This window comes from Mus caroli, unplaced genomic scaffold (genome assembly GCF_978045245.1).
Source record: "Mus caroli unplaced genomic scaffold, Mus_caroli_1 scaffold_13, whole genome shotgun sequence".
In the NCBI taxonomy this organism is placed as follows: domain Eukaryota; kingdom Metazoa; phylum Chordata; class Mammalia; order Rodentia; family Muridae; genus Mus; species Mus caroli.
In genome coordinates, this window is record NW_028227268.1 from 66,364,171 (window position 1) to 66,388,811 (window position 24,641).

A 24,641-nucleotide genomic window follows, 5' to 3' on the forward strand; every position below is an offset into this window, starting at 1 on the left:
GGTCTCAACCTTGTTTAAAAATCACCCATGCTGAATGTTATGAATTTCTAATACAGCTAACTTCATCTTCTAGATGGTGACTAAGAGTGATTCATTGGCCACCTTTTAGTTGTCATCCTTCCCGCTTGAAAGAACCTTGAACATGAGCACAGCTCCTTTCGACCAACAAGAGCCATTGAGTGACATATCAGGTTCCTAACAGACTATCATACCACTTAGATGTTTGAGGCCACATGCACTTTCTCACCCTTAAGCTTAGTTGGGCAGGGCCAATTGGAGATGCTATTGGAGTCAGTTGAACAACACCAATTGGAGATGCTCTTGGGGTCAGAGGACAGATGTTTACTCACCAGAAGGGGAACTGACAACAGACCAAAGCAATGATTCTACATTAATAAGCCCAACCTAGTGGACCAGTGAGACTACTTATAGTGCTACTTAGTGAGATTACTTACAGTGCTACTTAGGAACATGGTGATTCAAATGAAGTTACATCATTAAAACGTCCACCCTACATGAACCATCTGACAGAGCAGAAAATGTTACCTGCTAAACTATCTCTCCAGCCCAGAAGTTTCTATCTTGACTGATATGATTCAATGATCTATCTACTTAGATGAGAAAATAAAAATTTCCTTCTATAATTATAATTTGCTTATTTGCTTTAGGGTTCAGTTATTTTTTTTTAATTTATTTAAGACAGGATCTCATGTGCACTAAGCTGGTCTTGAACTCTCTATGTAGCCATAAAGGTGACCTAAACTTCTGATCTTTTTATTAAAAAAAATCACACCTGAATTTTTATGGTTCTGAGAATGGAACCCAGGGCTTTGTGCATGCTCGGCACACCTAGCCACCATGGTGCAACCTGCAAGAGACTTAGTCATTTAGCTTGATGATTACTACAATCCTATTACTGGTTATTGTGGTTTGAAAGATAAATGTTCCCAATAGGCTCCTGTATTTGAACACTTCAAGGAGGTTTTGACACCTTCAGGAGGTGCAGCCACGCTGTTGGAAATCTAACACTAGGGTTAGGTTTTGAGATTTTGCTCAATTTCTTGTACTTTCTCTACTTCCTGTACATCATTCAAGAAGTCCAGAAAGAAATGGTGGGGAAGACAGGAGCAAGAATGTCCACCATTTTGGATATCTAGCCTGCTTAAATGATAAAACAAAATAATTATTCCTTAAGGTGTTTGTTGGTTGTTGTTTTTTGTTTTTTGTTTTTTTTGTTTTGTTTTTTGGTATTGCTGTTCATGGTATTTTTATCACATTAACAGGAAACTAATACACTAGTAAATAGGCTTTCAGGATTTTGGTATATATTTGAAAAACCATAAAATGACATTCCTTTTACTCTCAGAAGTGTTTTATATTTAGAAACCACTCATTTAAAACTTCTATTATTTTTGAGCATTTCATACAATGTGTTTGATGATATTTAACCCTCTCCATCAACTCTTCTTCTGAGACTTACTCCCTTTTCCTTCCACTAAACTTTGTGTCCTTTTGAGTTTTAAAAATAGTCCTTCAAGGTCAATTTGTGATACCCAAACATACTAGGATGCACAGTGTTCTACTGGAGTATAGTCAACTTACCTGGGGCCTCCACATATTGAAAAAAATTTTTTTGAATCTCCCTCTTCCAGTAGCTAACAATTGTCAATAGGTCCACAGGTTGGAGGTTGATGTGGGATTATGTGATCAATTCCTTTACCTATCTTGAGATGCTGTCTGGCTTGGGCTTTTTTCTGTGTGCTTTGCAACTTCTATAAGGTCATATGTGAAGCTAGCCTATTGTGTCCAGAAGATAATGTTCCCTTGAATTCATCCACTGCCTTTGTATCTTACAATCTTTCTTCCCACTAGTCTTCAATGATCACCATGTAGCATTATAGTGAGACCCTATTGCTGATATAATATTGCTGAAAAATATTATACTTATATCATAAAACTTGAAAAAAATCAATATGGTACTGACCTGGAAACTTCATCTTTACTGGATAGTTTTCAGTAAACATAACACTCTGCAGTCTCTTGTTCTCTGCACTTTGACTAGTTCTAAGTCCCTGTGTTGTCATCTGCTAAAAATAGAAGCTTCTCAAATGAGGTTTGATAGATGCATGAATCTATAAGTATGATGTTAAGTCATTAGGGGGTCAGTTTAGTACTATGTATGTGTAGCACCACAACAGTAGTAGGTTCTACTCTAGGGGCATGATCTGTCTATCCATATGTTCTTGACCCAATGATGGTACCAGCTATGGGTTTCATCTTGTGAAATGGGTTTAAAATCTAATCAAGAAGTTTTTGACTGCTCCAAAAAGTGGTTGGCTACTACCATGGTGTACATTCCACTATTGCACTAGTAGGAGTGTCTTTCCAGGACAGAAATTATTGTAGATAGTAAGATCCAGAGCTGCATAGGACTGATGATCACTTTCCTCTTCTAGTAGATTGCACATCACCTTCTCGTTCTGTGAAAACTATCCAGTAAAGATGAAGCTTCCAGGTCAGTGCCATATTGATTTTTTTCAAGTTTTATGATGTAAGTATAATATTTTCAGCAATATTATATCAGCAATAGGGTCTCACTATCAAGTTCTGAACAATAACCAATAGTATTGGTATAAGTAATATACTTTATGTTGCTTTTCTATTGCTGATAAGACCATGACCAAGGCTCCTTATGGAAGAAAGACTTCTTTGTGCCTCACAGTTGCAGAAGGTTCATGATCTTTATTGTGGGGAGCATAGCATCAAGCAGGCAGGCATGGTGCTGGAACAATAATTGAGACCTTACTTCTTGATCCACAAGCATGGGGCAGAGAGAGGCACTGGGAATGCTATAGGATTTTTGGTATGTCAACCCCTTCCCTTAGGGATACACCACCTCTCAACAAGGTCACTCCTCTAATTCTCCCCAAACAATTCTACCAGCTGCAGACCAATTATTCAAATATATGAGTTTATGAGGATCATTATCATTCAAAATGCCACAATTGATAACAGTCTAAAGGGTTGAGGGTCTTTGGGACTCTACTAACCAACACTCTCTAAAGAGGAAACTCTTGGCACTAGAATGTGTATTCATTATTTCCTAATGTCTAATATTGCCATCCATGTCCAGTTACAAGGTAATCCCCTTTTAAGAACCATCAGTTGTTCATTCTAGTTTTCTCTTGCCCTATGATTCAGTCATATGCATTTGGTACCTGTCTACAGTCAATGTCAGTTGCCTTTATATTTAAGGTGGTGTGTGTGTGTGTGTGTGTGTGTGTGTGTGTGTGTGTGTGTGTGTATTTCTTCAGAGTGTATTTTGATCTAAACTGTTTTTTGATCTTATAGGTGATGACACTTCATCTTTCTTCACTGTGACTGCTAATGCAGTCAGGTTTAAAGCTACTGCCTTCCTGTTTGCTCCATAGTGTCTAATACTTGTTCTTTTCCCCTTTTCTCTTCTTGTATGCCTTCCTTTGAATTGATTAAATATGATTCATTTCTTTTCTCTTATAGACTTATTTGTTGTATTTATTTCACTGCTGAAGGCATAGCACTCTGCAATTGAACTGTCTAGAGATTGATATCAGCAAGATTACATAGCAGGGAACATCAACCTTCACTCCCCTACAAATTATTCTTCTCTTTACCACCAAATTTCAATCAGGGCAGTCTCAAGAGCCCAGTTCAAAACTTTAACAATACAGTGGAGGTAAATGTAGAGACTGCACATACAAAGGATCACACAGAAGATTGCTATTCCTCAGACTCCTGTCCACAGCCAGCAGAAGGAAAGGCATGAGTAGTGTGGCAACTTTATCAGGCAGCAGGCACTACCATGGTCACTCATGAACCTTTTGGCAAAGTTCCCCATCAACTTTGGTTATTGAGAACCTCAATGCCAGTGATTTAATAGTGGTTGGATACTTCAATAGCCCATTCTCAACAATGAGTACATCACTTAGAAGGGAAATCAATGAGGAAACATTGGATTTAAGATTCACTTGAAGACTACTGGGACAATCAGACATCTAGACCATTTTATCTTACAGCAGCAGTACATTATGCATCCTCCCCAAGTACATGTGGACTTTTGTACAGGACAGACCACAGACAGGTAAGGAAGAAAATATCCAAGCAAGACTTAGGAGATTGAAATACATTAAATATTTCTTTGGGCCACGGTTCTATGAAATTTGAAATCAATGACAAGAGGAATATTCAAAGATATGTGGAAATGTTGACACATTCTTTAGTAACTAATTAGCTATATCAAAAGGAAATTCATAAGGTTACGTTTTCAACCCAACTTTATGTTTGAACTGACATGTAAAATATAAAATTGTATATATAATGATAAAGCGACCTATGCATGTATGTATTACATGATATCTAAATCAGGTCAAGCATATTCATCTCCTCAGTAGTTTATTGTTTATGAAAAATTTAAAACCACTTTCACAGTTTTGAAATGTTCAGTATAAGGAAATCCTCTGTTAGATCATGAATATGAAATATTCCCATGGAACCATGGGTTATACGCTTGGTTCTGGCTAGTTGCAATATTTAGGAACATGGTGTAAACTTTGGAATTTGAAATACAGGTAGTGGGACACTGAGCTATGCATTTGAAGGCTACACCTAGAACCCTGAGTGATCAGCCTTTGCCACATATTCCCACTACCATGATATCTATGCCTTACCATGAACCTACATGTTGTATCTGAATACTGTGCGCCAAAACCTCAGAAACTCTGAGATAAAATAAATATATTTCCATCTTAGGATATTTGTGTCAGGTAATTTATCAGAGCAATGCAATGTCCCAATACACCATTTAGAGTCACCACACTGCCCATTACCACACTGGAACTACTTGCTCATCTGTGACAGTAACTCAGAGTCCATACTTTCCTCTTATCCTCATTGTCACTTCTCATCTTCAGTCTTTTTAATAAGAGCCTGCCTTACAAGGGTGAAGCAATATCTCATTGTGGTTTTGTTTTGCATTTCTCGGGTGATAACTTAGCTTGAGTATTGTGTACAGAAAGTTCATTTTAATGGTTGTGTGTGTGCTTCTGTTTGAGTGTAACCCATGTCGGTAGGGGGAGTGTCATGATGTCACAATACATAACTGGGGGTTAGAGCCTCTGCAGCTAGAATTAAAGGTGGTTATAAGCTTTCTGAGGGGGTGCTGAGAACTACACTTGGTTTCTGTGAAGGAATAGCAAGTGTTCTTACCCACTGAGCCACATCTCTAGCCTCTGTGCATTTTCCACACACCCATTTGTCATTTGTAAATCTCCTTTGAGAATCCTCTCTTTAGGTCTCTTGCCCATTTTCTTATTCAGCTATCTAATGCTTGTACTGTTGACTCTGTGAAGCTGTTCCTACATTTAGGAGGCCACCCCCTCACGGATGTATAATATACATTTTCTCCCACTCTGTAGGTTTCCTCTTGACTGTGTTTATTGCTTCCTCTGCTGTGTTTAAGCTTTTTAGTTTAATGAAATTCTGTTACTATTTTTGCTTTTGTTTCTTTTTTAAGTCTTTTCTAATGTACCTCTGCACAGCTCAGCATCATAAAGCTGTCCCCCTGATTTCTTCTCTCTACAACCAAGTTTTTGGTTTTTAATCTGTTAAGGTGATTTTTTTTTTGTAACTTAGCCAATAGGGTTCTTGTCTGAATGTGGATATTTAATTTTACCAGGAACATTTGTTGAAAAGATGATATTTTCTTCACTATATACTCTTTTTTTAATTATTAATATTTTTATTACATATTTTCCTCAATTACATTTCCAATGCTATCCCAAAAGTCCCCCATAGCGCTCCCCGCTTCCCTACCCACCCATTCCCATTCTTTTGGCCCTGGCATTCCCCTATATTGGGGCATATAAAGTTTGCAAGTCCAATGGGCCTCTCTTTCCAGTGATGGCCGACTAGGCCATCTTTTGATACATATGCAGCTAGAGACAAGAGCTCCGGGGTACTGGTTAGTTCATCATGTTGTTCCAACTATGGGGTTGCAGATCCCTTTAGCTCCTTGGGTACTTTCTCTAGCTTCTCCATTGGGAGCCCTGTGATACATCCAATAGCTGACTGTGAGCATCCACTCCTGTGTTTGCTAGGCCCCTGCATAGTCTAACAAGAGACAGCTATATTTGGGTCGTTTCAGCAAAATCTTGCTAGTGTATGCAATGGTGTCCAGGTTTAGAAGCTGATTATGGGATGGATCCCTGGATATGGCAGTCTCTAGATGGTCCATCCTTTCATCACAGCTCCAAACTTTGTCTCTGTAACTCCTTCCATGGGTGTTTTGTTCCCAATTCTAAGAAGGGGCACAGTGTCCACATTTTGGTCTTCATTCTTCTTGAGTTTCATGCGTTTAGCAAATTGTATCTTATATCTTGGGTATCCTAAGTTTTGGGCTAATATCCACTTATCAGTGAATACATATTGTGTGAGTTCCTTTGTGATTGTGTTACCTCACTCAAGATGATGCCCTCCAGGTCCATCCATTTGGCTAGGAATTTCATAAATTCATTCTTTTTAATAGCTGAGTAGTACTCCATTGTGTAAATGTACCATAATTTCTGTATCCATTCCTCTGTTGAGGGACATCTGGGTTCTTTCCAGCTTCTGGCTATTATAAATAGGGCTGCTATGAACATAGTGGAGCATGTGTCCTTCTTACCGGTTGGGACATCTTCTGGATATATGCCCAAGAGAGGTATTGCTGGATCCTCCGGTAGTATTATGTCCAATGTTCTGAGGAACTGCCAGACTGATTTCCAGAGTGGTTGTACAAGCTTGCAATCCCACCAACAGTGGAGGAGTGTTCCTCTTTCTCCACATCCTCGCCAGCATCTGCTGTCACCTGAATTTTTGATCTTAGCCATTCTGACTGGTGTGAGGTGGAATCTCAGGGTTGTTTAGATTTGCATTTCCCTGATGATTAAGGATGTTGAACATTTTTTCAGGTGCTTCTCTGCCTTTCGGTATTCTTCAGGTGAGAATTCTTTGTTCAGTTCTGAGCCCCATTTTTTAATTGGATTATTTGACTTTCTGGAGTCCACCTTAATGAGTTCCTTATATATATTGGATATTAGAACCTTATCTGATTTAGGATAGGTAAAGAACCTTTCCCAATCTGTTGGTGGTTTTTTTGTCTTATTGACGGTGTCTTTTGCCTTGCAGAAGCTTTGCAGTTTCATGAGGTCCCACTTGTCAATACTCGATCTTACAGCACAAGCCATTGCTGTTCTATTCAAGAATTTTTCCCCTATGCCCATATCTTCAAGGCTTTTCCCCACTTTCTCCTCTATAAGTTTCAGTGTCTCTGGTTTTATGTGAAGTTCCTTGATCCACTTAGACTTGACCTTAGTACAAGGAGATAGGAATGGATCGATTCGCATTCTTCTACATGATAACAACCAGTTGTGCCAGCACCATTTGTTGAAAATGCTGTCTTTCTTCCACTGGATGGTTTTAGCTCCCTTGTCGAAGATCAAGTGACCATAGGTGTGTGGGTTCATTTCTGGGTCTTCAATTCTATTCCATTGGTCTATTTGTCTGTCACTATACCAGTACCACACAGTTTTTATCACAATTGCTCTGTAGTAAAGGTTTAGGTCTGGCATGGTGATTCCACCAGAGGTTCTTTTATCCTTGAGAAGAGTTTTTGCTATCCTAGGTTTTTTGTTATTCCAGATGAATTTGCAGATTGCACTTTCTAATTCATTGTAGAATTGAGTTGGAATTTTGATGGGGATTGCATTGAATCTGTAGATTGCTTTTGGCAAGATAGCCATTTTTAAAATGTTGATCCTGCCAATCCATGAGCATGGGAGATCTTTCCATCTTCTGAGATCTTCTATAATTTCTTTCTTCAGAGACTTGAAGTTTTTATTATACAGATCTTTCACTTCCTTAGTTAGAGTCACGCCAAGATATTTTATATTATTTGTGACTATTGAGAAGGGTGTTGTTTCCCTAATTTCTTTCTCAGCCTGTTTATTCTTTGTGTAGAGAAAGGCCATTGATTTGTTTGAGTTAATTTTATATCCAGCTACTTCACCAAAGCTGTTTATCAGGCTTAGGAGTTCTCTGGTGGAATTTTTAGGGTCACTTATATATACTATCATATCATCTGCAAAAAGTGATATTTTGACTTCATCTTTTCCAATTTGTATCCCTTTGATCTCCTTTTGTTGTCGAATTGCTCTGGCTAGGACTTCAAGTATTATGTTGAATAGGTATGGAGAAAGTGGTCAGCCTTGTCTAGTCCCTGATTTTAGAGGGATTGCTTCAAGCTTCTCACCATTTACTTTGATGTTGGCTACTGGTTTGCTGTAGATTGCTTTTATCATGTTTAGGTATGGGCCTTGAATTCCTGATCTTTCCAAGACTTTTATCATGAATGGGTGTTGGATCTTGTCAAATGCTTTTTCCGCATCTAACGAGATGACCACGTGGTTTTTGTCTTTGAGTTTGTTTATATACTGGATTACTTTGATGGATTTCCGTATATTGAACCATCCCTGCATCCCTGGGATGAAACCTACTTGGTCAGGATGGATGATTGTTTTGATGTGTTCTTGGATTCGGTTAGCAAGAACTTTATTGAGGATTTTTGCATCAATATTCATAAGGGATATTGGTCTGAAGTTTTATATTTTTGTTGGGTCTTTTTGTGGTTTAGGTATCAGAATAATTGTGGCTTCATAGAATGAGTTGGGTAGAGTACCTTCTGTTTCTATTTTGTGGAATAGTTTGTGAAGAACTGGGATTAGATCTTCTTTGAAGGTCTGATAGAACTCTGCACTAAACCCATCTGGTCCTGGGCTTTTTTTAGTTGGGAGACTATTAATGACTGCTTCTATTTCTTTGGGGGGATATAGGGCTGTTTAGATCATTAACCTGATCTTGGTTCAACTTTGGTACCTGGTATCTGTCTAGGAACTTCTCCATTTCATCCAGGTTCTCCAGTTTTGTTGAGTATAGCCTTTGGTAGAAGGATCTGATGGTGTTTTGGATGTCTTCAGGATCTGTTGTTATGTCTCCTTTTTCATTTCTGATTTTGTTAATTAGAATGCTTTCCCTGTGCCCTCTAGTGAGTCTGGCTAAGGGTTTATCTATCTTGTTGATTTTCTCAAAGAACCAGCTCCTTGATTGGTTGATTCTTCGAATAGTTCTTCTTGTTTCCACTTGATTGATTTCGCCCCTGAGTTTGATTATTTCCTGCCGTCTACTCCTCTTGGGTGAATTTGCTTCCTTTTGTTCTAGTGCTTTTAGGTGTGTTGTCAAGCTGCTAATGTGTGCTCTTTCTAGTTTCTTTTTGGAGGCACTCAGAGCTATGAGTTTTCCTCTTAGAAATGCTTTCATTGTGTCCCATAAGTTTGGGTATGTTGTGGCTTCATTTTCATTGAACTCTAAAAAGTCCTTAATTTCTTTCTTTATTCCTTCTTTAACCAAGTTATCATTGAGAAGAGTGTTGTTCAGTTTCCACGTGAATGTTGGCTTTCTATTATTTATTTTGTTATTGAAGATCAGCCTTAGTCCATGGTGATCTGATAGGATGCATGGGACAATTTCAATATTTTTGTATCTGTTGAGGCCTGTTTTGTGACCAATTACGTGATCAGTTTTGGAGAAGGTACCATGAGGTGCTGAGAAGAAGTTATATCCTTTTGTTTTAGGGTAAAATGTTCTGTAGATATCTGCCAGATCCATTTGATCCATAACTTTTGTTAGTTTCACTGTGTCCCTGTTTAGTTTCTGTTTCCATGATCTGTCCATTGGTGAAAGTGGTGTGTTGAAGTCTCCCACTATTATTGTATGAGGTGCAATGTATGCTTTGAGATTTACTAAAGTTTCTTTAATGAATGAGGCTGCCTTTGTATTTAGAGCATAGATATTCAGGATTGATAGTTCCTCTTGGAGGATTTTACCTTTGATGAGTATGAAGTGCCCCTCCCTGTCTTTTTTGATGACTTTGGGTTGGAAGTCAATCTTATCAGATATTAGAATGGCTACTCCAGCTTGTTTCTTCATACCATTTGCTTGGAAAATTGTTTTCCAGCCTTTCATTCTGAGGTAGTGTCTATCTTTTTCTCTGAGATGAGTTTCCTGTAAGCAGCAAAATGTTGGGTCTTGTTTGTGTAGCCAGTTTGTTAGTCTATGTCTTTTTATCGGGGAGTTGAGTCCATTGATATTAAGAGATATTAAGGAAAAGTAATTGTTGTTTCCTGTTATTTTTGTTGTTAAAGTTGGCATTCTGTTCTTGTGGCTGTCTTCTTTTAGGTTTGTTGAGGGATTACCTTCTTGTTGTTTCTAGGGTTTGGTTCCCGTCCTCGTATTGGTTTTTTTTCTGTTATTATCCTTTGAAGGGCTGGATTCCTGGAGAGATAATGTGTGAATTTGGTTTTGTCGTGGAATACTTTGGTTTCTCCATCTATGTTAATTGAGAGTTTGGCTGGGTATAGTAGCCTGGGCTGGATTTTGTGTTCTTTTAGTGTCTGTATAACATCTGTCCAGGATCTTCTGGCTTTCATAGTCTCTGGTGAAAAATCTGGTGTAATTCTGATAGGCTTGCCTTTATATGTTACTTGGCCTTTTTCTCTTACTGCTTTTAGTATTCTATCTTTATTGAGAGCATTTGTTGTTCTGATTATTATGTGTCGGGAGGTATTTCTTTTCTGGTCCAGCTTATTTGGAGTTCTGTAGGCTTCTTGTATGATCATGGGCATCTCTTTCTTTAGATTTGGGAAGTTTTCTTCTATAATTTTGTTGAAGATGTTTGCTGGTCCTTTGAGTTGAAAATCTTCATTCTCATCCACTCCTATTATCTGTAGGTTTTGTCTTCTCATTGTGTCCTGTATTTCCTGGATGTTTTGAGTTAGGATCTTTTTGCATTTTCCATTTTCCTTGATTGTTGTGCCGATGTTCTCTATGGAATCTTCTGCACCTGAGATTCTCTCTTCCATCTCTTGTATTCTGTTGCTGATGCTCACATCTATGGTTCCAGATTTCTTTCCTAGGGTTTCTATCTCCAGTGTTGCCTCATTTTGGGTTTTCTTTATTGTGTCTACTTCCCTTTTTAGGTCTAGTATGCTTTTGTTCATTTCCATCATCTGATTGGATGTGTTTTCCTGTTTTTCTTTAAGGACTTCTACCTGTTTGATTGTGTTATCCTGTTTTTCTTTAAGGACTTCTACCTGTTTGATTGTGTTATCCTGTTTTTCTTTAAGGACTTCTACCTGTTTGATTGTGTTATCCTGTTTTTCTTTAAGGACTTCTACCTGTTTGATTGTGTTATCCTGTTTTTCTTTAAGGACTTGTAACTCTTTAGCCATGTTCTCCTGTAGTTCTTTAAAGTCCTTCTTGATGTCCTCTACCATCATCATGAGATATGCTTTTCAATCCAGGTCTAGCTTTTCAGGTGTGCTGGGGTGCCCTGGACTGGGCGAAGTGGGAGTGCTGTGTCCTGATGATGGTGAGTGGTCTTGGTTTCTGTTAGTAAGATTCTTACGTTTACCTCTTGCCATCTGGTAATCTCTGGAGTTGTTATAGATGTCTCTGTTCAGAGGTTGTTCTTCTGGTGATTCTGAGTACCGTCTGTCAGCAGACCTGGGAGACAGGCTCTCTCCTCTGAGTTTCAGTGGTTAGAGCACTCCCTGCTGACAAGCTTTCCTCTTAAAGGGAAGGTGTACAGATATCTGGCGTTTGGACCTCCTCCTGGCCGAAGAAGGAGGCCGAAAACAGGACCTTTCCCAGATTCTGTGTTGCTTTGGCAGGTCACAGAAGCTCTCAGCTTCTGTGGTGCACACTCTCAGCTGTGCAGACTAAGTTCCTAAGTTCGGTGGAGTCCTGGATCCAAGATGTGCTCCCTGCTCCTGAGGCAGAGGGCTCCTGTGCAGGGCAGACCACTGTCTTCCAGCTGGGAGGGTGCCGGATGTCTGCGGCCCCAAAAGGGTGCTGCCTCAGCAGCTCTGTGGCTCCCGCCTGTCCCAGAAGCTGTCTGCCTCTGTGGTCCTCACTCTCACCTGTGCAGACTAAGTTCGGCGGAGTCCTGGAGCCAAGATGGCGCTCCCTGCAGGGTGGACCTCTGTCCTCCAGCTGGGAGGGTGCCGGATGTCTGCGGCCCCAAAAGGGTGCTGCCTCAGCAGCTCTGTGGCTCCCGCCTGTCCCAGAAGCTGTCTGCCCCTGTGGTCCTCACTCTCACCTGTGCAGACTATGTTCAGCGGAGTCCTGGAGCCAAGATGGCGCTCCCTGCAGGGCTGACTACTGTCCTCCAGCTGGGAGGGTGCCGGATGTCTGCGGCCCCAAAAGGGTGCTGCCTCAGTGCCACTATATACTCTTAACATCTTTTTTATTTTTTTATTTTTTGGAAATCAAATGGCTACTGATACATGTATTTACTTCCCAGTTGTCTATTAAGGTACATGATTCCATTAGTATAGGTGTCTATTATATGCCACTAATATGCTATGTTTTTCTTTTGCGATGTTTTTCTTTTTACAATAATTTTCTGTGAGACTTCTGTAGATGTCTGCAATGATATGTAATCATAGCCATGTCATATCACCCCATACCTTCTCATAAATCCCTCTCAACACCTTCCTCTCCTAACTTCATGTCATTTTCTTTGACCTGAAGTCAGAAAATGTACTGTCTCCTTTTTTTTGTCTTTTCCTCCCTCAAAATAGCCTCAGGATTTTTTGGATTTGTTTTTGTTTTTGTTTGGGGTTTTTTTTTTTGGCAATTCCATGTTGTTTAGAATTGATTTCTCTGGTTGTTTTTTTGTTGTAGAGATAGGCCAGTGAGTATGAACACATGCTGCTCTTCTCCAGGACCCAAGTTCAGTTCTCAGCATCCCTATTGGGGTGGCTCAAATTTCCTTCTAATTCTAGCCTCTGGCATCCTCCATCTTCGTTCACATGCACAGACACAGAAACACAGTCACACACACACACACACACACACACACACACACACACCACACTTTAAAATAATAAGAATAGATATTTTTTCCAAATGCATGGATCTTCCAGTTCAGGGCACAAGATAGCTTTCTTTTTTGTAATGTTTGCATCAATTTATTGTGTTTTTTTTTCCATTTTATTCAGAGATCTTTCTCTCTTCTTCTTTGGTTAAATTTGTGAGTCTTTTCTCTTTTTCTTAGCCAGGTTAAGAATTTTTTTTATCTGCTTACTTCCCCTTTGCTAAGAACTAGTTCTTAGATTTGTTGATCTATTATTTGGTTTTGTTTTGTTTTGAGGTGTGGGTGAGAGAGAGAGAGAGAGAGCACTGTGGGTTGTTTTATTCATGCTAAGAACATGCTAGGGAATGTTACACTGAGCTACAGTCTCAACCCTTTTCCATGCTTTGATTTTGAATCTAGTCTCACTGATATCATCCAGGTCAAGGTTGAAATCACTCGAATACACAGAAAGGTCTTGAATGTGTAACATTTCTGCTTCTGTCTTCATCCTTGGGAGCAGCCAGGATTACAGGCCCACAACATTCACTCCAGTTTATATTCTGTTTTCTAAATTTTCATCTTCACCCCACTTACTTCTGCATCGATCTTTATTTCTCTCTTGACTAAGACTAATCATTTCACATGTCATTTGTTTGTTCTTATTTTATACTACTTTAGGAGGAAGTAATCATTTGTGTGACAATTACCTGATGCTAGATTTATGCATTGATTTCTGAAGTCTCCCTTTTAGTACTTTTTGCTGTATTCTATAAACTTTGGAATGTTAATGGAGATGTATCTCCATTAACACTCATTTTAATATGGTTTTCAGGTTTTTATTCTGTTAACTCTGTCCCCTAGTTACTCTAAAGACAGTTGTTTAATTTCCACATGCCTATAAATGGTTTATTTTTCATTATTGATAGATACTTTCATTGGTTTGCTTTCTGATAAGGCAATATGATTTCAATTTGTTTGTATTTGTTGGTTTGTCTTGTGGTTCATCATGTGACCTCCTTTAGGTCTATTTATATTCCCTTCATTTACCAGAGTGCTTTTAGGGTGGGGAGACTGACTATATAATTAGAATCATGTCTTCTTGCTGATTCATTCACTTTTTCATTATTAAGACCACATACTTTTATGGGTTTTAATTGAAGTATACTTTATATTATATAAATTTGCTACATGTGATGGTTAGTATTCATTGTCAATTGGACAGTTTTTACAGCCATCTGACCCCTGGGCATAATTATATGTGGAATTATCTTGATTATGTTAATCAGTGGGTAAAGACTCATCATATTTGTGGCCAGGCAGTGGATCCTGAACTGTATAAAATAGAGAAACCATACTGAGTAGAAGAATATATTCATTCTTCCCTACATTGTTGTGGATATGACACAGCCACCTGCTTTAAGTTCTTGCCACATACCATGCTCCACAGTGAATAGCACACAGTTGTGTCTTAAAATTAACAACAAATATACCACCGACACAACAAATTATTGAGTCCTTTTGTCTTTTAGTTGTAGATTTCCTTCTATTTCTATTAGTGCCACTTTGTAACTTGTTTTCTGGTTTTTGTGTTTGTTTGATTTTGCTTTTGTTTATTTATTTATTTTTGGAGTCCCATTTTTCCACCTCTTGCTGCTCTACCTTGATTGCTGTGTAATTTACTCTAATCATATGCTTCTTTTGTGGGGTTTGTTTATTATAGACTTTTTGGTGGCCATGAAACAATTGTAATAAGCTATTTTTTAGATTATAGACACTTAACATAAATATAGGAACAGAAAGCAAAAACTGTGGTGATACATTTCTTTTATATAAATCTTGCCTTCATAGAGACCAAATATTTGCCAGATGTTGCAACCAATTTACTAATGTGCCTTGAAACCATTTACATGTCTTTAACCTGTTTATTCTACTGTGTACTCAGCCTGCTTAAGTTTAACCTGCATTTAAAAAAAATATCCAACCTTCCTATGCCTCGAATTGCCTATGTAACTTACTTTCACAGCCTAAGCTAAATTGGTAGCTTTCATCTTCAGTTGTATATTCTTCCATGTTCCTGAGTCAGAGTAATATACATGTATATGTTGTAGTCATAAATTTTTAACCAGTGGAAAGCAACCTCAAACAAAAAAGTTTTCCATAAATGTTGAGAGTAACTTATGGATATAGGTTATTTGTGCATTTTTTAATGCTCTTCTGGGTCTATAAAGTAACTTCTTTCCCTGTAAAAACTCTGATAAGATCTCTGTAAAAAGCATTCTGGAATCATGATTTAAGTTAACACAGGGCAAAGCCTTGGTTAGAGCCACCCAGACATGTTGATGGGGGACAGAGTATAGCAGATCAAATGCACACAACAGACAGGAAATAGGCCAAAAACTACAGCCAGGAGGAAGACAGGGAGAGGAGTGGAGAGGTCAAGTTTGGGTTTACTCTGTCTAACTACTCCAAGAAGGAGGCCCTTTCTTTAATTCTATGAGTGAAGTTTATGAAAGAATTCAAATAAAAAAGATATATACATTTGAACATCTTGCATTTTGAATGATTCATTTTATATCTTTGTATATTTCCCATATCATAACATGTCAATATAGTTATTATTTTAAATTACTATAGTCCTCATGCAGAAAATAGAAACAGTTTGTACCATATTTATAATATGAGAACATTTTGAACTTGTCTCTATAATTACCATTTCAGGCCTTTTCATAGTCTCTGGGTGGTCATTAATGTCCCCTTTTGAGTTTAAAGAACTCTTAACACTTCTTCTATGACAGATGTTGTGGTCCTATATTCTAGGTATATCCTTTCCCAGTGAGGCCAGGCAAAACAGCCCAGACGAAGGAACAGGATCCACAGGCAGGCATAGAGTCATGGTAATCCCCATTTCAGTTGTTGGGGAAGCTACATGAAGACCAAGCTACATATGTGTGGGGGGCTTAGATCCAGCCCATGTATGCTGGTTGGTTTGTGGTTCAGTCTCTGGGAGTCCCCAAGTGTCTAAGCTAATTTACTCTGTTGATCTTCTTGTGGAAACCCCATCTCCTCCAGATTCCTCAATTCTTCCCCTAACTCTTCCACAAGACTTTTTGAGCTCCATCTAATGTTTGCCTGTGGATGTCTGCATCTGTTTAAGTCAGCTTCTGGGTGGAGCCTCTCAGAGGACAGTTATGCTCGGCTCCTGTCTGCAAGTATAACAGAGTGTTATTAATAGTATCAGGGATTGGTTCTTGCTCATGGGATAGATCACAATTTGGGCCAGTCATTGGTTTGTCATTTCCTCAATCTCTGATCCATTTTTGTCCCTGCATTTCTTGTAGGCAGGACAAATTTTGGGTGGAAAGTTTTGAAGATGAGTTGGCATCCTTATCCCTACACTAGGCAGGAGTCCTGCCTAATTACAGGAAGTGGCCACTTCAGGCTCCATATCTCAGCTAGAGTCAACCTTAATAATTCTACCTCAAGATCCATCTTTACCACTCCTGGGTATAGACCCAAAAGATGCTCCATCATCCTACAAGGACACTTGCTCTACTATGATTATAGTAGCTTTATTTGTAATAGTTAGAAACTTGAAACAACACAGATAGCCCTCAAATGAAGAATGGATAAAGAAAATGTGATTCATTCACCCAATGAAATATTACTAAGATATTAAAAACAGAGACATCCTGACTTTTGCAGGCAAATGGATGGAAGTAGAAAATGTCATCCTAAGTGAGGTAACCCAGACCCAAAAGGGCATGCATGGTATGTACTCATAAGTGGATATCAGCTATAAATTACAGGATAAACATGCTACAATCCACAGACCCAAATAAACTAAATAACGTGGTCTCGAGGAAGGATGCTTGAATTCATTCAGAAGTAGAAACAAAATAGTCATTGGAAGTGGATAGATGGAGGAAACGTGGTAAGAGAGGGGATATGGAGGAAAATGAGGAAGAGAGATCAGGTGTAGTGAGAATAGGGGAAAGTGAGCAGAAACCTGCAGGGGTGGTATCTTAGGACATGCCAGAGACCTGGGATGAGGGTGGCTCTTGGTAACCTTAGGTACATTCTTTTTGTTCTTTCTTTGTGAGATCACTTGGTTGGGTTAAGTCTCACTGGTGAGGTCAAAGGACCTCTATTTACCTAGACATTTATGTGCATTATATACTTTTCTGGACTTGGAGATTTTGATCCTTCTTTTTTTAAAAAAGCAAGGTGGAGTTGGTAGTTGAGAATATTTTTAGGTCCTTGACATTCTAAGATGCCTCACAAAAGAACACTCAGTATTTGCTCCTTTAATATTGTCTAAAAGGTCCCAAACATTTTTCTCCTTTATTTTAAATTATTTTCCGTGATTATTTTCGATTCTTTTTTTCTGATGAATACACTATCCTTTCCTTCCTTCATTTTAAAACATTTATTACTTCTATGAGAATTTCCTATAGTGTTTATTGATTGTATTCACCTCTCAACTCCTCCCATGCAGCTTATTGTCATCTCATTTTTTTAAGACTCCTAGTCCAGTTTGTGCCTCTCCAAGCTTGTATTTGTGGACATATCTAGAGTAGGATCAGTGTACCATGTGCTACACATTTAAAGACATCTAACTTTCCTTCTTCCAGAAGCTGTCAATTGCCAATGACTTCTTTATCCAGGACTGGGACTTTGTGACCACTGTTCCTCTTCATCCTAGGTCTGGTTGGGGCTTGCACAGGCTATATGCATATTGTCACAGCTATTGAGCATTCTCATTCACATCTGCTCTGCTGTTTCCTTGTAGTCATCCACCACCTCTGGCTCTTACTCTCTTTCCATCCCATCTTCACCAATGATCCCTGAGCTTTAGGAGAAGGGTGTGTGATATACATGTTCTATTTATGGCTAAGAATTCTGCAGTCTCTTATTTTGGCCAGCAGTAGGTCTCTGTAATAATCACTATCTACTACAAATAGAAACTTCTCTGATAATGGTCATTAAATTATGAGTATACTGATAAGTCATTGTAAATGGATTTAATAACATGACCACTTAGAAGAATACTAGATTCTATCACAAGGTCCATGGCCTGTCTAGCTACAAGTTCTTGGCCAAAGATACTAGGTATAGGTTTCATCTTGTGGAGTAAGACTTACACAGAAAAGCAGTTGGTTACCCCAATAATGCCTGTGTCACTATTGCACCAATGGGCATATCTTGCTAGGCCAGCAATTACTATAGTTTACAGTGTTCACAGGTGGGTAAGATGACATTTTAGCTTCACTGTTTTCACCATCCAAAAAAATATCTGCCTGGTTTCTTTTTAATTCCTTGCTTCTCTTTGTTAAGTGTCTCCGTTGGAGTGCTGGAAAATTTCTGTGTTTTCTTCAAGCTCTTTGTGTCTCTTTGAAATAACTGTTTGAAATTCTATGTCTGAGACTTTTTCTATGCCAATCAATATCTGTTGAATTTATGAAACCTTATTAGACTTCATTGAAATCATGATCTCCTGTAAACACTGTATACTTACTGGCATGCAGTGGCATCAGGATATTGAAGAGTCAGGTTTGGATTCTAGTCTTACTATCTCCCTAATATGGCAATGTGTTTGTCTATTCAGAATTCTAATCAAGTCCCTTATTTTCTCAGAGGTGCAGACACTTCTTCAGTTTCAGCATTAGAAGTAACTCATGTAGAATCTTCATAGATGGGTCAGTTGTTTTCTATGCCTCATCTTTGGTCTTAAACACTGCCAACCTATGTCATAGCATGAAGCAATAGCCTTTCATGACCAGCACTCTACTAGAGAAAGAACAAAACTCAGGCTTCTATGGGCTGCATACTTCTTCTGAAGTAAACTTGTGGTCCAATACTTGTAGAACTAGATTTGAATTGAAAAGCCATGGATGGAATTTGCGAACCTTATTCTCAAGATGGCCATAGCCATACAAATGTTACTCTACACACAGCAAAAAAAAAAAAAAAAAAAAAAAAAAAACCCTGACACAGAAAGACAAATACTACACCATTTCCCCTATATAAAGTCTATAGACAGAGAACTCAGGCATAGCAAGTGGGTGGTTACTTGCGGACAGGTATTGAAGATGTGGGAAGACCTTAGTCATAGCTACATCATTGCAATTATAGGTTCTAGAGACCAATGTCAGTGTGATGAATATACTTAATAATTATATATGATTAAATTTCTATATACATCAAATATTCCCAGCATACTCACAAAAGATCATACTGTGGTGGCATGATTATGCTAATTAGCTTGACTGTGGCAATGTGAACATGCATAAATATGTTGGGAACTAAAAAGGGGAGCCCTGGGGAAGAGGGGTGGGAGGAAAGACCCACACCCCGCCAGAGTTCCACCTATTCTCTGGTCAGTAAGGCATGGGAGGGCTGCCATACACTTTCTACTCATCCCCAGTTGGGCATCTAATCCTCTGACCCACTCTTCTGGGGGTGTCCAAAGAGCAACCTTACCTGGGGGCTATTTTGCTAAAGCCACTGGGGTTATGGGAGAGAGGGATGAGGGAAGAGAGGTTCCCAACACTGATGAAAGTGAACGCAGCAGATCTTGACTGGAGCAGAGACTGCCTATGGTTTTAAGCTTTATTGTAGAAAGGCAGGGGAAAGAGAGAAGGGAGAGAGAGAGAGAGAGAGAGAGAGAGAGAGAGAGAGAGAGAGAGAGAGAGAGAGAGAGAGGAGGAAAGGCTAGAGAGAAAGTGAGTAAGAGAGAGAGAGGAGAGGATAAAACAAAGAGAGAGGAGAGAGGGTGAGAGTGAGGAGTAAGAAGTAAGAGAGTGAGAAGTAAGAGAGCAAGCAGGGGCTGAACAGCCCTTTTTAAGGTCTTTACTGTTGCTAGGTAACTGGGAAGGAGTTTAGTCTGAAGGTCAGAAGCTTGGGCCATTGCCTATGTGACTTCTAGCCATGCTTCTTTTGTGGTGGGTGTGGGGGGGGCGGTAACTTAGGCAGGAGCCAGAGTTCCAGGAGACATGAGAGAACTCCTTCCACCCCATGTAGATGAATTATCACCACAGGGTCCCGGGGTTCAGCATCTCAGCTCGATTGGAGACCAGGCTGTCTATGCACAGCCCAATGCCCCATATAAATACATTGTATATTTCAGATATTTCAGTTGTTACTTCTGAAATATATTAGATAAAAAGGTATTTGTCATAGTCTACTTCTAAGTGATATACTTTTTCCTATGAAAGTCTAATTCTGTTTCACACCTATGGATTTTATGATCATAAATTTTACTTTTCTAAATGCTGTAGGCCTTCAGATGTATTACATTGCTTGTTTAAAAGCTTTTTAAAATACACATGTAATAAAAAAAAAAAACCTTACAGATTTTCCCATGCACATATCATTTTCTAGTTTTCTTCTTTAGTCTAAACGCATCTTTTTTGTTTTGTTTTGTTTTGTTTTGTTTTGTTTTGTTTTGTTTTGTTTTGTTTTGTTTTGTTTTTTCGAGACAGGGTTTCTCTGTATAGCCCTGGCTGTCCTGGAACTCACTTTGTAGACCAGGCTGGCCTCGAACTCAGAAATCCACTTGCCTCTGCCTCCCGAGTGCTGGGATTAAAGGCATGTGCCACCACGCCTGGCTAAATGCATCTTTATTTACATATATTATATATTTCTGTCTGCCTGAGGGACTTTATCTTTTTTTCTAAATGATATTTTCACACACAATAGAATTTTATACAAACAATCGTTTTCTTAAAGAATATGTCTTTGTGAGGGTTTCTATTGCCAGGAAATATAACCAAAAGCAACTCTGAGGGAAAATGTTTATTTCATTTTCTAATTCTATATCACAGTTCATCATTAGAGGAAGTCAGGGCAGACACCTAGAGTAAGGAACTGACACAAATACCATAGAGAAATGCTAACTTACTGGCTTCTGTAAGGTCAATGGATAGGCATAGCACCACCATTAATGGGATGGGCCCTCCAATATCAATCATCAAACAAGAAAATGCACCACAGGTTGATCATCAACCAATCTGGTAGGACATATTTACAGTTGATGTTTCTTCTTTTCAAATGACTTGGCTTGAGACAACATGACATAAACCAGGACAAAGATCTTACTTTGCTGTGTTTTAGTTTACCTTTTCTCCAGAAAGAAATATGCCTTAGTTGGTTTGAATTTTTGGTCTTGGCATGTAGTATGTTTTCTATGTCTCTGTTATGTACCTTCACTGCATTATCTTTATATGGTTTAATGATAGCATGTCACTGGTATCAGCCCTCTTTCTGCTTTCCATGCTAGGTGTCCCTTGGGGTTTTTGTTTGTTTGTTTTGTTTTTTTTTTTGTTTTTTTTTTGTTTTTTTGATCTGTGAGTTAGAGTACTCATCAAACTTGAAAATTTTTAGCCTTTTCCCTTCTTGAATCATATTTTCTCTCCTTCCTGCCACCTAAGTTTAATCTTTCTTTCTTTGATAGTTTCATTACATACATACAAAATTATGAAGTCATTTGATATTGTATCATGATTCTTAAGTTGTTTACTCTCCCTTTCTTTGTCTTCTTGTACCTTCATTTTCTATGTATTTTATTTAGGGGTATATCCTAAGTTTTCTGTTGCTATGATAAATCAATGTGATTAAATGCAGCATAAGGGAAGGAAAGGGTTTATTTCGGCTTATGGGTTACAGTCCACCATTGATGGATATTTGCAAAGGAAGTCATGTAGGAATTTGAAGCAGTAAACATGAAGAGATACTGATTGGTGGCTCATGCATTCATTTGCTCTTAAGGCTCCTGCTTAATTATGCTTCTTATATAGCTCAGAAAGACCTGCCCAGGGAACAGTGCATCCCACTGTGGGCTGGGCCTTCTATATTAATTAACAATTATGAAATCCCCTCACAGATATGTTCACAGCCCAACCTGATTTAAGCAATTCCTTAAGCAACTAGGGGGAGGAAAGTACTTGGCTTTCACTTTCAAGTCACAGTCCACTATTAAGGAGAGTCAGAGCAGAAACTAAACAGAAACCATAAAGGAACACTGCTTGCTGGATTGCTCATAGGCTTGTGTTTTATTAGTTTTTTGAATATAGGATAAAGCCACACAACCAGGAAATAGTGCTGCCCACAGTAGGCTGGTCCTTCCTCTATCAGCTAATATTGAAGACATCCCCTCACAGATATTCTCACAGCTCAATATAATCTAGGCAATTGACTCTTACTTCTTAGATGACTCTAGACTTCTTAAGCTGACAGATAAGCCAACCAAGGCAGTCATGTCTCTCTTTACATTTGTGTTATGACCTCCTGTAAGGGAATGAATGAATGATTAATACCTCTCCTGAAACACATATGACTTTCTATGTGCCAAGAATGTAGCATCAGTGCTGTAGGAATGTAAGAAAAATGAATGTAAGACAAATGTGTCTGTCTTCACAAGTCACACATTCTGCTGCCTATAAGTGGCCAGTCATTTATTCTGAGGGAAAATGTTGCCAAATATTTGAGTTTCTTCTTGGGATCCATCATTTTTCCATCCCCAAATCTAATCAGCCTACAACTGTAGCTATCTCTTGAGTCTCTTGAGAAATAAATTCTAAAAATTGTCACTCTTTTTGTTTTTTCTTTCTGAGAGCAGCTATATACACACTGGCAGTATCACCATCAGTCACCTTTACCGTTATCTGATTCAATGTCATAGAAACACAAGCCTCAGACAAATCTTCAATAGAGTGCTTAAAAAGGTGAACATCTGATAAATAATTCCCCACCTCCCTCATCCACACACATTTTTATGAAGTAAAAGTGCAGTTTCCTAACTAATGAAGGTATGGATTGGATGGAACACAGGGTCCCCAATGGAGGAGCTAGAGAATGTACCCAAGGAGCTGAAGGTGTCTTCAACCTTATAGGAGGAACAACAATATGAACTAACTGGTACCCCCCAGAGCTCTTGTCTCTACTTCATATGTAGCAGAAGATGGCATAGTTGGTCATTATTGGGAGAAGCCCTTGGTCTTGCAAAGATTATATTCCCCAATACAGGGGAATACCAGGGCCAGGAAGCAGGAGTGGGTGGGTTGGGGAGCAGGGCAGGAGGAGGGTATAGGGGACTTTCAGGATAGCATTTGAAATGTAAATGAAGAAAATATCTAATAAAAAAATAAAGGGTGGTAAATACAGAGCTGGAGTCTTACCTCCTACTGTACTTCATTTTAAATCCTGTTTTGTCTAGTCTAATGTGCTGAGAAATAGCTTCTGAGACCCCAAACCAGAGCTCCACTTGAACAATTACAGCCTGATGGAAATTCTGAATGGGATTTTAAGTGGAAGCAGAATTCAATTCTCAAAGTCAGCTGCCCATGGTGTTTAGTAATGATGGTGGGGATCTTCCACTCTCCCTCTCTCTCTTGCATCTCCCTGGGCTACACCCCCTGATCTTATCTCTATGGGAGCCTATTATAGCACCTTGTCTCTGCCCTGGGTCTGCCTATTGATTGTTCAGCTTTCATGTGGAGGGCATGAGATCTGAGATACAAAACCTCACATACCTTTCTTTCAGAGATGGAGAAGCGGAGAAGATGGATGATTTGAGGTGGACAGGACAGGACAAATGCAGGTAACGAAGCAGACGGCAACCAAGGAATACCCCACTTCCAGAATGTGGCACCCTCTCCAGAAAACTCCACATGGGATGGGGTCTTTGCACCCCTCCATCTTATTTTCATAGGATCTTAGAAGGTCAAAATATTTCTCAGTGTGAGTTCATTATTAGAACATTTAATTAGGGTCCCAAGCCCCTGTTGTTCTCCCTGCTTTCTCTGACAAATCCCTTGAATAAAATAATAAATGTTTTTGTTATTAATATGATGGTCTATATTGGAATAATGTGTGTGTTCTGCATGCATGTGAGTGTCTTCATTTGAGACTTATTGTCTTAAGACAGGATCTCTTGCCATACAGTAAGCTTGCTGGGTAAGTTAGACTGGCTGTCCAGTGAGCTCCTATACTCCCTCTATCTCTGTCCCTCTACACTAAGGTTGCAATCACACTCAGCCACTTGCAACTTTGTACATAGTTACTATGGATTCAAACCTGAATCCTAATGCATACACAGCAAGTATTCTTCTATCACTGAGCTACCTCCCCAAGACCCATAAAAATTTAAAAGCACTAAAGCTTTTATTTTCATAGTTGACCATGAAATGCAATCTGATCGATCACCTATTCCCTCTCCTACCTGCAGGATATACAAACATGTGGTGGAAATGAAAAGCTACTTCTATTATATTGTGTGATGGCTCAGTAATATGCCAATCATTAACTCCAGATGTTACTGCCAAGCTCATAGTATTACCAGGCTATGTCCATGTTTGTCCCTTGTATCTATCCTTCCTTTTGTACAGTTATACAGTCAAAGGAAAGTCATATGACTACAGAGTTTTCCATCAGACTCTCTCCCAGTAAGCCTTGAGCATAGTGAATCCAAGATGAAGACAAATTCAGATTCACTCATTAGGGTTATAGTGGGTGCCAAGGTAGGTCTGAGTCATAACCTGATAATTGGATGTTCTATGTGTATACTTACAAGCTATTATTCTGCTTCTTCTCAAGAAGATGGTACAGAGGTATACCACCATCATAGAGATTGATATTTAAAAGTTCCCTGATCTGT